The sequence below is a fragment of the Alexandromys fortis genome, unplaced genomic scaffold (genome assembly GCF_014885135.2).
Source record: "Alexandromys fortis isolate MF-2015 unplaced genomic scaffold, M_Fortis_MF-2015_v1.1 scaffold_30, whole genome shotgun sequence".
In the NCBI taxonomy this organism is placed as follows: Eukaryota; Metazoa; Chordata; class Mammalia; order Rodentia; family Cricetidae; genus Alexandromys; species Alexandromys fortis.
In genome coordinates, this window is record NW_026067922.1 from 6006890 (window position 1) to 6017499 (window position 10610).

A 10610-nucleotide genomic window follows, 5' to 3' on the forward strand; every position below is an offset into this window, starting at 1 on the left:
AGGAAGGAAGAAAGAAAGAAAGAAAGAAAGAAAGAAAGAAAGAAAGGGAAAAAAGGAAGAAAGGAAGGAAGGAGAAAGCAAGGAAGGAAGGAAAGAAAGAAAGAAAGAAAGAAAGAAAGAAAGAAAGAAAGAAAGAAAGAAAGAAAAAAGAATGTCAGACAGACAGAAATGAAAGTACTTAGCCCTTCTGATTGGAGTTTGGAGTTTATGGCTCATTGTTTTTTGTTGTTATTGTTGTTTTTTGTTTTTTATTTTTTCGAGACAGGGTTTCTCTGTAGCTTTGGAGCCTGTCCTGGAACAAGCTCGTGTAGACCAGGCTGGTCTCCAACTCAGAGATCCGCCTGCTTCTGCCTCCCAAGTACTGGGATTAGAGGTGTGCACCACCACCGCCCAGCTTTTATGGTTCATTGTAAAGCTCAAGAGCAATGCTTGGTTTTGATCTCCTTAAAAATAAACTTCTTGGAGAGCATCAAGTGGTGAGAGAAGAAATGCTTTTCACAGGCTGTGTGTTAGTCCTGTTGACAACAGGAAGTAGCAGAGAATAGGAATCAAGCAGTCAGGACCTAGTTCATAGGAGACACAAAAGGCAGAAGTGATTGGCCCATCAACCTTTCTTCATGGATGAGGAAGGGAATCATAAGGTCCCCATCCCTCCCTAAAGGACAGTTGGCCACTAAGGGAGGCTGGGGAGGGAGTGATGCTTTTCTGCAATGGTGTATCCACTGACAACACTCCCAGGCTCCTGTGAATATCAGCTCCTTCACCCATGCTCACGTAAACATCAGTGTCTCAAACGCACACTCATACACACACACACACACATGCACATGCACACACACTCTCTCAATGTGAGAGGGGACATGTTGGGAAATGAGAAGGTCTCAGAGGGGGAAGGATGTTGAGAGAGGCAATGGGGTGAAAGGACTTGAATTGTATATAAATATGTATGAAAGTGTCAAAGAATAAAAGATTACCTTTAAAAAATGGGAAAGAAACATGCTAACACTCTCAAACACTTAGCCAGAGAAGATGCTATCATTTCCGAAGCCCCTCCTGAGGATTTGCTGGTCAGGAAAGACACTCATCTTTCTGTCCCTTTCAGTCCTGGAACGTGGAAGAGGCCCCCTTCCTCAAGGACAGAAACGTCTGCCCCCCACGTCAAATACTGTGAGGTTCTTTGCCTGGTGAACATAAACAGAAGCAAGAGCAATGTGAATTTCGCCAAAAAGAATTTATCCCAAAGCGGGCCTGTCCCCTTGGAAATAAATTCATTCGGGGGAAAGAAAACACGATCATTACTTTCGCACAAAATGAGGAGTTGAGAGCAGACACAGACTGGAGCGGTGGCAGAGTGGAGAAGGGGCAAGGGACATCAGATGAAGGAAGCGGCAGTAAAAAGAGTAAGAAGAAGCTAATTCCCCCCAAGAAAGCCTGCACACAGGACACTTTGGTTATTATTATTTCGTCAACGGTTGGTCTCGCTTCGAAATGTTTAGACTCGACAAGCAGCCTCAAATGACCCAGGTTTTCTACCACCTGAGACCGGGAGGGGTGGGAGGCCCGAGCCCCCCAACCGGTGATTCCTCAGCAACTGGGCAGCAAGAGTCAAAAAAGGGTTCCCAGTGTTACATTGACACCTCTTTCCCTTTCAAGTCCCGTTCTTTATTACCGCTGGTATTTGGGGTGGCATTTTAATACCCATGTCAAAAAGTTAAAAGCAGCTTGGAAGGATGTCGTTCTCCAAGGGTCACCCTCTGTTTTAGCCGGACTGAAGAGCAGAGGGAAAAGCGCCAAGTGACTTCCCCACTGGTCTCTGACAACGCTCAAACTCCTACTACTAAAATAGATGCCGAGGTGTCTCCAGCAGGATTCTCTGCCGCAGCTTTGCCTCTGCTTTGGTCTGGGTGTAATCTGGATTTCTGTCTTTCCAAGCGAACTGACGCCCACAAAGCAAATGACAAGGCAGAGAACAAATTGGGGGACACGTTTCTCGATATTTTGATACGAGCTCGTCAAATATGATAGTCAAAAGGTTACGGCTATGGAAATCTCATACAGACAAGAAAAACACCAGCTTGCTCCTGGGGAAATGAACAGCTCACAAAAGAAGTGCTAGGGGCTAATAAACAGAAAAAAAAAGTTTACCTTATTAGCAATCAAAGACATGTAAATGGAATCAATGAGGCGAGGAGGACATTTTTCACCTCCCAGATCGGCACAGTTTGAACAGGGGGCAGAAAGTGGTCCTTCCCACACGCTGCTTACGGGACGATCAGCCAACCCTTCCACTGAAGAAAATTTTTTTAGGCTGACTCGTAGTTTGGGCACAAGGATTTATTCTTGAGAAGTAAACAAATACACACTCAAATGACTGTGAGAGAGAATTTCTAATCCCCATAATTATGATCATGAATTATTCGATCAAATATCTGAGTTAAGAGGTGAGTATGTAAATCATGCGCCCTTCACATAGTAGGATACCATACATGAAAAAACAGGGGGTTCACGTTTATGAAGAATACTTAATATAAGAAATATAATCTAATATTACAGAAATACAATCTAATACTAAGCAGATTATATAAAATTAAGGCTTTGACTCACTTCAACATTTTTAAAATTTTAGTTTTATTATTTTATGTGTATGAGCATTCTGCCTACATGTATCTGTGTGCACCATTGGCATGCTGGGTGTCAAAAGAGGCCAGAAGAAGGCCTTGGATCCCCTGGAACTAGAGTTTTGAATAGCTGTGAACAGCCATGTGGGTTCTGGGAACAGAACCTAGGGCCTTGGAAGAGCAGCCAGTGCTGTTAAGTGCTGAGCCATCTTCCAGCCCCATGTTAATATCTTAAAAGAGAAACAGTTCATTGTTGAGAATGGGGTATTCATGGAAGAGAAAAGGAGAAGGGATTTTGTTAAATTATCTTATTTTTCTTCTTAAAGATAATCTGGAGAAGAGAGCGAAAATGATAGAGGAAAAGGTTTTCCCATGGAGACAGAAAAGACTGGAGCCCTTTTCCTCTCAATATTGTCGTACTGAGCAGCTGAGGCCTGTCCCCAGACCTCTGTAGGCCACGCCATCAAACTCCATCTCCCCATCTCCAGCAAACTGGAAGCGCACAGTGGACCTGAAGCTTAGATGCAGGCCTGGAGTTCACATTCCGGCAGCATCCACTTTCCGGAGGGCAATAGTATCTTGGCGAAGCGGGAAACATGTTTCATTAATGAGGTTTCACTTTCCTCTCTTGGAAACGTGGATCTGTAAGCCTGAGCTGGGGTAGGATAGGCTCTCTTTTCATTAAGCAGGGAAGCTGATAACTGGGAACCTCGTCAAATGGAGGGCATCCTGAGGTCCAAGAGCAGCTGACCTGGCAGGAGCGTGTAGAGAAAGGCCAAACCCCACCCATTGCAGGCCCTTTGCCTCAGCTGATGAAGCCACCGACACAGGGTACAGGACTAAATGAACTCCAAGCGTTAGCAGCTCCTTGACTTTTCACGTTGTTGTAGCCTTGGCTCTCCAGGAGCTGTTTTGAGACCAGCTTGGCCTTGAACTCTTGTAAATCCACCTTCCTCCTGAGTGATTGGATTAAAGGTGTGTAACACCACTGTCCAGAGACTTTTCACCTTATTAAAAGATCCCTTGGGGCTGGAGAGATGGCTCAGAGGTTAAGAGCATTGCCTGTTCTTCCAAAGGTCCTGAGTTCAATTCCCAGCAACCACATGGTGGCTCACAGCCATCTGAAATGGGGTCTGGTGCCCTCTTCTGGCCTGCAGGCATACACACAGACAGAATATTGTATACATAATAAATAAATATATTTTAAAAAAAAGATCCCTTGGGGCTGAAGAGCTGGCTCAGTCGTGGAGGTGAGTGCAGACTGACCTTGAGGAAGACAGGAGTTTGGATCCTGGTACCTGCTTGGTAGTTCACAGCCGCCAGTAACCCCTGCTCCAAGGGATACCCTCTTCCATCCTTATGGGGACTGCACTCACGTGCACAAACAGATATATACACACATAATTTAAAATATAAAAAAATGTACAAGCGACACTAAATGGACTCAGCAGGTTACATGTGTATATTTATTTGCGTATATGTAACAGTAATAATGAAAGACTGTAAGGCCATAAATTTGAAAGGGAGGCAGGAGGAGGAGGAGGGGTCAGAGAGAAGAAAGGAAGGGGATTCATGATATAATTAGATTTTAATTTTAAAAACAAAAACTGTGCTGGACAGTGGTGGTGCAGACCTTTAACCCCAGCACTCGGGAGGCAGAAGCAGGAGGATCTCTGCGAGTCTGGGGGCTAACCTGGTCTACAGAGTGAGATCCAGGGCAGCCAGCCTGGTCTATACACAGAAACCCTGTCTCAAAAAACTAAAAAAAAAAAAAGAAAGAAAGAAAATCATATAAGTATTAAGACATTAAAAAAATACTTGATATCTTTCTAAACAAGGTACTTTGTCCTAAATTAACCCGTTCACTTTTGAAAATTGGAATTTTATTTGTTTTTATAAAGGAAATATTGAATCCAAATCTGGCCCTGCTGACCCTTCCCACCTGTGTGCCCCTCCTCCTTAGAAACACTCTGGGTTTGATTATTTATTCATTTACTTATGCTGATTGTTTTTTATTACTTTCTGTATATGAGTGTTTTGCCGCATGTATGTCTGTGCACTGAGCACAGGAAGTACTCCCATTGGGCCCAAAGAGAACATCCTCCAGAACTGGAGTTACAGCTTAGTGGGCTGCCAAGGGGTGCTGGGAATCAAACCCAGGTCCGCGGAGACAGCAGCAAGTGCACTTAATTGCTGAGCCATCTCTCCAGCCCCTGCATCTCTTTAGAGCAGTTGAAGGCTGGCTTGTGCCTTGCACTCAGTTCTCTCTTGATTGCTCAGATCTTCAAGCTTAAACCAAGATCTTGTCCAGAAGCACTTTCTGCCAATCTCCGGTGTCCATTTATTTTTTTCAGGCCAGCTCAGAATCTTCCAGGGGCGGCTTAGAATTTTTCAGCTATTTTCATTTCACTTGTTAAAGAGGCCTTCTTGATTTCTAGTTCAGAAATACTGCCTTAGAGATTGAGAAAGACTTTATTCCATCTTTGGGATGTCACAGCAACCTCAAGAGGTAGGTCAGATTACTTCTGCTGGAGAGTAAGGGACCAAAGACAGAGAGGCTTGCCACATCTATGCCAAGTTTATTAGTCCCTGGCAGGACTTAGAACGTACCAGAGGGAAACGAACAGGGGACGTGCGTATAGCAAACCAAAAACACAAATAGCTCTAAGTGTTGTCCTGCCTGCCCCAAGGGAGGGGCAAGATCGCCCCGTAAAGAACAGCTGCACCGTGGGACGGAGTGACTGTCATCACTCCAATAGCAGGCTCTTTATTGCAGCTGTTGCTGCCTTTCGAAGCCAGACAGCTGTTGCCAGGAGATGGATTCAAGCAGAACAAAGGAAACAGAGTTTGCAATAATGACCGTGCCCGTATGTGTGTGCACGATGTCCTCCGCCTTGTGGCTCAAAGCGTTCTAAAGATATAATCTAATTACTTCTCGGGAAGGCCACGCTTGAGGAGCATAAGAAAGCCAGGCACGGAGAGATAGAAGGATGTCTTCAACCGGCCTTTGTGTGATATTGTTGAGGTGGGAAAGGAAGGCGCCTGCAGAGGTTACACAAGCCTTCAGCCACTTGTGATATGGCGTTTGCAGTGGGCACTGAAGATGGGTGTCCTCGTCCTTGGCAGAGCTGGGGAGCCCCTGCAGTGTCTCTGCTGAGGGGTTGGTAATAGGACAAGAGATTGCTTTCACCTTCCTCCAACTCCCCACCCCCTACACAGTGCAGGATGTCCTGGTTGCTGGAGCTTCACCTTGACTTCTATGCAGCGGGCACTGTGCCACTGGAGTTCATGGTCCGTGTTCTCTTATGATAGTCTTACTGCCCGCTTTACAGGTCACTATAATGTTCCAATTCCTTCTTTGTTTGTCCATTTTGTCCCGCCTGGACTCTCCTATCTCTCTTAGGAAGTCACACAGCCTAACACAGACTTTCCCTCAACTAGACTACCTAGCAGACTGTGGACTGAAAGTGGGGGGCTTCCCTTCTCATTTCTCTCGAATGCCCACCTCCTGCTCTGCACAAGATAAGGTTATATACCCAGCCCCCCACTTGTTCATAATATCCACTTTGCTCTGCTTTACATTGTTTTGTTTTGTTTTTCTAGACAGGGTTTCTCTGTAGCTTTGGAGCCTGTCCTGGAACTAGCTTTTGTAGACCAAGCTGGCCTCGAACTCAGAGATCGGCCTGTCTCTGCCTCCCAAGTGCTGGGATTAAAGGCAGCGTGTGCCACCACCGCCAGGCTATTTCTGCTTTAAATGGTTCTACTTATGTTGGTTTAATCTTTAGCTACGGACCTTCATGAGTAGTTTTCTCTTGTTTTGGTAAATACTTTATTTCCTAGCTTCAGGAATGGCAATGCCTCCAGAGACAGGTAGCGCTGTATTTCACACCTCTGAGACCTCTGTTGGTTAGAGAGGGGAGGGAAAGTGCTTCAGTTCACCTACTGGGGGGTCCAAGACCCTAAGTGTTTGCCTTAGTGCTCTGCATAAGCCATCAAAAGTCCCCTTTAAGACATCTGTAGATAATCTGGGCCGTGGTGTCACATGCCTTTAATTCCAGCAGAAGCAGGCAGACCTCTGTGAGTTCGAGGCCAACCAGGCCTACAGAGCTAGTTCTAACAGCTAAGGCTACACAAAAAAATCTGGTCTCAATACATACATACATACATACATACATACATACATATATAAATAAAAAAATTTTAAAAAAAGAAGTATGTAGGTTAGCTGGGCATGGGCTTGTGATTGCAGCCCTCCTGAGGCAGAAGCAGGACCAAGAGTTCAAGGCTAGCAACATACTAAGTTTCAAAAGAAGAAGAAGAAGAAGAAGAAGAAGAAGAAGAAGAAGAAGAAGAAGAAGAAGAAGAAGAAGAAGAAGAAGAAGAAGAAGAAGAAGACCAGAAGAACAAAGAGGCATCCAAGTTAAATGTTCTAATGTGTGTGTGTATGGGGGAGGGAGCTGGCATTGGGAAACCGTGTTCATCTGAAAGGCTGGTCTCTTGCCACCATCTCCAGAGGCCTTTTCTGGGGACTATAGGTTGAACTGAAGTTTGGTCTTTGCTGTTTTGTAATAAAGTATTATAATGAGAATGAGTGCATAGCTCCAGCCCCTCTCTAGGAAAGTGCCTGTTCTGCCTTGGAGGAAGGACTTTATTAACGAAAGCGATAGCCCTTTTCCATCAATCGCAGCTGAGTTACAAAGCCTGCCTGTGAACTCTCTTGGGAAGCCTGTGGCCGTGAACTGGCTCAACCTGTTCTTGGAAGAGGTCGTGTCCAGAGAATATGTTTTTGCTACAGCTGTGTTTTTGCTCAAATTATGAACCAAGACCCGAAGTAACCTGTGCACGTGGGAAGCTGAGGGCACGGTTCAGAGTCCCCATCTCTTTTATCTGCTCTAGGCCAGGCCAGGAGCAGAAGGTCACGGACATTTGCCTGTTTGGCTCTGTTTCTTGCAGCGCCTCAGGCTCCTTCCCACCGGCATTCTCTCTGAAGAAACCTGTCCTGGTGGTTTGCTTTCAGTAACAATGTGTCTATTACCTGAAGCTACTGTGCCTTGAAATATCTGACCAAAACATGTGTGCCAAGGAACATAAGCTGGGCTTGTGATTTGGCTCAGAAACTTTCTGACTACCTACCTGGCACTTAGGCTCTGTGTCTTTTTTGAGGTCCCAGAAGCAAAAGCGGTGGGAACCTTAAAAAAAGTGGTTTTCCACCTTTCTAACACTGCGACCCTTTAATACAATTCCTCATGCTGTGGTGACCCCCCAACTATAAAATTACTTTCATCGCTACTTTATAAGTCTAATTTTGCTACTGTTATGAATTGCAATGCAAATATCTGTGTTTCCAGTTGGTCATAGGTGACCCCTGGGAAAGGGTTGTCAGACCCTCAAGGGGGTCACAACCCACCGTTGAGAACTGCTTTAAAGAGCTAGTGTTATGCCCAGATCAGGGGGTCCCCCCCAAAACCACCACAGACTCTGCACTTGTATGTAAAAGCAAAAAGCTTTATCCGAGCTCAAGCTTGTACTCTCTGTCTGTCTGTCTGTCTGTCTGTCTGACACAGAGGTTGAGAGCAGAGAGCCCCAAGACTGGGCAGGATGGGTTTTTGTTGTTGTTTTGTTTTGTTTTTTAATTGTAGTAGAGGTTGGGGGTGAGGGAATTTTTAGGGTTTAGGACCCTGATTGGCTAACATTTGCCTAGGGGAATAAGTGTGTTTTCTGGGCTCAGGGACATCTGGTGATCTTATCTAATCTCATCTAATGGTTGGAATGTCAGGGTCTTCCCTTTAGATGCTGGCCTTCCCGGGGTGGTGCCAGCTTCTGGTTTCCATGCCTGCCTAGTAAACGGAACTCAGGCCTACTTTTTACCTGATCTCTATTGAGTCTGCCATGGCAGCTGTGTGGCCTGGGCCCCATGTGTGACCAGGGTGCCCTGGGCCACACGCTGGCACTGTGCTGTCTTGAATGGCATTCATTCACTGTACATAAATGCTCTAAATGTACAATATAAACCGGCTATGGGTAGTGTGAATGTCTCATTAATGACTTTTGCATTCATTACATGTTTGAAATGGCAAAGTTTTGAATATATCAAGTTAAACTGAGGACATTGCTTAATCCACTTTGAACAAAATCTATGAGGGTTTTATCTTCATGTGATCCACGTTGTTTGCCATTACACACTGGTGTGGACAAACTTCAAATGAAGAGAAGGATAAAATATAGGGCAAAGACACTAAAAATGTGCTGTAGGGGAGAAAGGGGGAGCTGCAACTCAGTTGGGGGAACCAGGAATACTTCATGGAAACAGTGGCTTTAGAAAAGAGTTTTGAAGCGGGGTGGTGGCGCGCACCTTTAATCCCAGCACTTGGGAGGCAAAGGCAGGTGGATCTCTGTGAGTTTGAGGTCAGCCTGGTCTATAGAGCTAGTTCCAGGACAGCTAAGGTTGTTACACAGAGAAATACTGTCAGAAAGAAAGAGAGAGAGAGAGAGAGAGAGAGAGAGAGAGAGAGAGAGAGAGAGAGAGAGAGAGAGAAATGAGTTTTGAGGCAGAATTGTGGTGGGAAAGACTAGAGGCAATTTCTCCCAGATCTGGACAGAGATTTTGATCTCAGCCAGTCAGAGGACCAGGACAATTGCGACCACATTAGAGTCCTCGTCAGTTTCTAACCTCGACTGTCCTTCCTAATGGCCTAGGACAGATCTTCTGGAACTGCCTCAAGTTTCATGAGCCAGGATTGTGGGTGGGAGGCCCTGATACTGTTGCTTCATGGAGTTTTGGGACTCTGTATCTTCTCTGATCAGGCCAGAGCAACCATGAGTTTTCCATTGCCCATGAGGTCTTCATTGTTTTCTTTGGAAAGAAGCAACAAGGAAGAAGCGGCAGCAAAACAGAGAGCACAGAGCCCCCAGCACAGGTGTCTGCAGGGTTTGCAAGTGTCCCCTGTGGGAGAGGAAGAGGGCAGATCTGGTTGGCTTGGGCTTTCCCCAGGTATGAGCTAAGCTCCTGATTATGTAACCTTACCTATGGTATGGGCACAGTGACAGAACTCTGCCAATTCCAGAGTGAGAGAGCCCGAGAGCGAGCTCCGCTAGTTAATGTGTGATTGCTCTGAACAATGCAACAGTAATAAAAAAAAATCTTCATGCTTTCAGAAGCCTTTGAGAGGAGTAAGAGCCTGAAAAACAGAGAAAGGCAGAACCGGGGAGAAAAGAGAACAAGAGACATCCTTGATTTTGTTACACTTGGTAAATGAAACAAAATCTATTTTCCTTTTCTCTTTTTCTTCTTCGGTACCCTGGTATCTCTCCATGTTTTCCTGAGTTTTTCTCTTGCCAGGCATGATAATGCACACTTTTAATTTCAAATGCTGACTTGAGAAGTAGAGGCAGGAGGATCTCTATGAATTCCAGGCCGAGCAAGGCCTACATACTGTGAACTTGTCTCAAACAAAAATCAACAGCAACAAAAACAAACAAACAAAAAGCCCAAACAAACAAATACTACTTGAATACTATTGGGCCCAATAATCTTGCTTACTTTTTTAAAGATTACATTAGGCAATAATGTAATAATAATTGTGTTTGTGTGCATGCATATGTGTGTGTGCATGCTTGCATGTGTGTGTGTCCATGTTTGTAGAAGCAGGGGGATAACTGGTGTGAATAGGTTCTCTCCTTCCACAGTGTGGGTTCAGGGGATCAGACTCAGGAAGTCAGAATTAGTGACGAGTACTTTAACTGGCTCAGCAACCTTAATCTGTTTTCATAACATACTAAAATAAGGTTAAAGGAGGCCAACACGGAGAGTCCTTGGCGTGAGGTGCATAATCTTCAGAAGTACATACCTGGCATCTGCCCCAGGATATACCCTCCCAAGGTGTTTCGCTCTTCTAGACTGGTCAGCCACATTAACCTGCCACTTCTGATTTCTTTTTTCTATTTATTTATTTATTTATTTATTTATTTATTTATTAAAGATTTCTGTCTCTT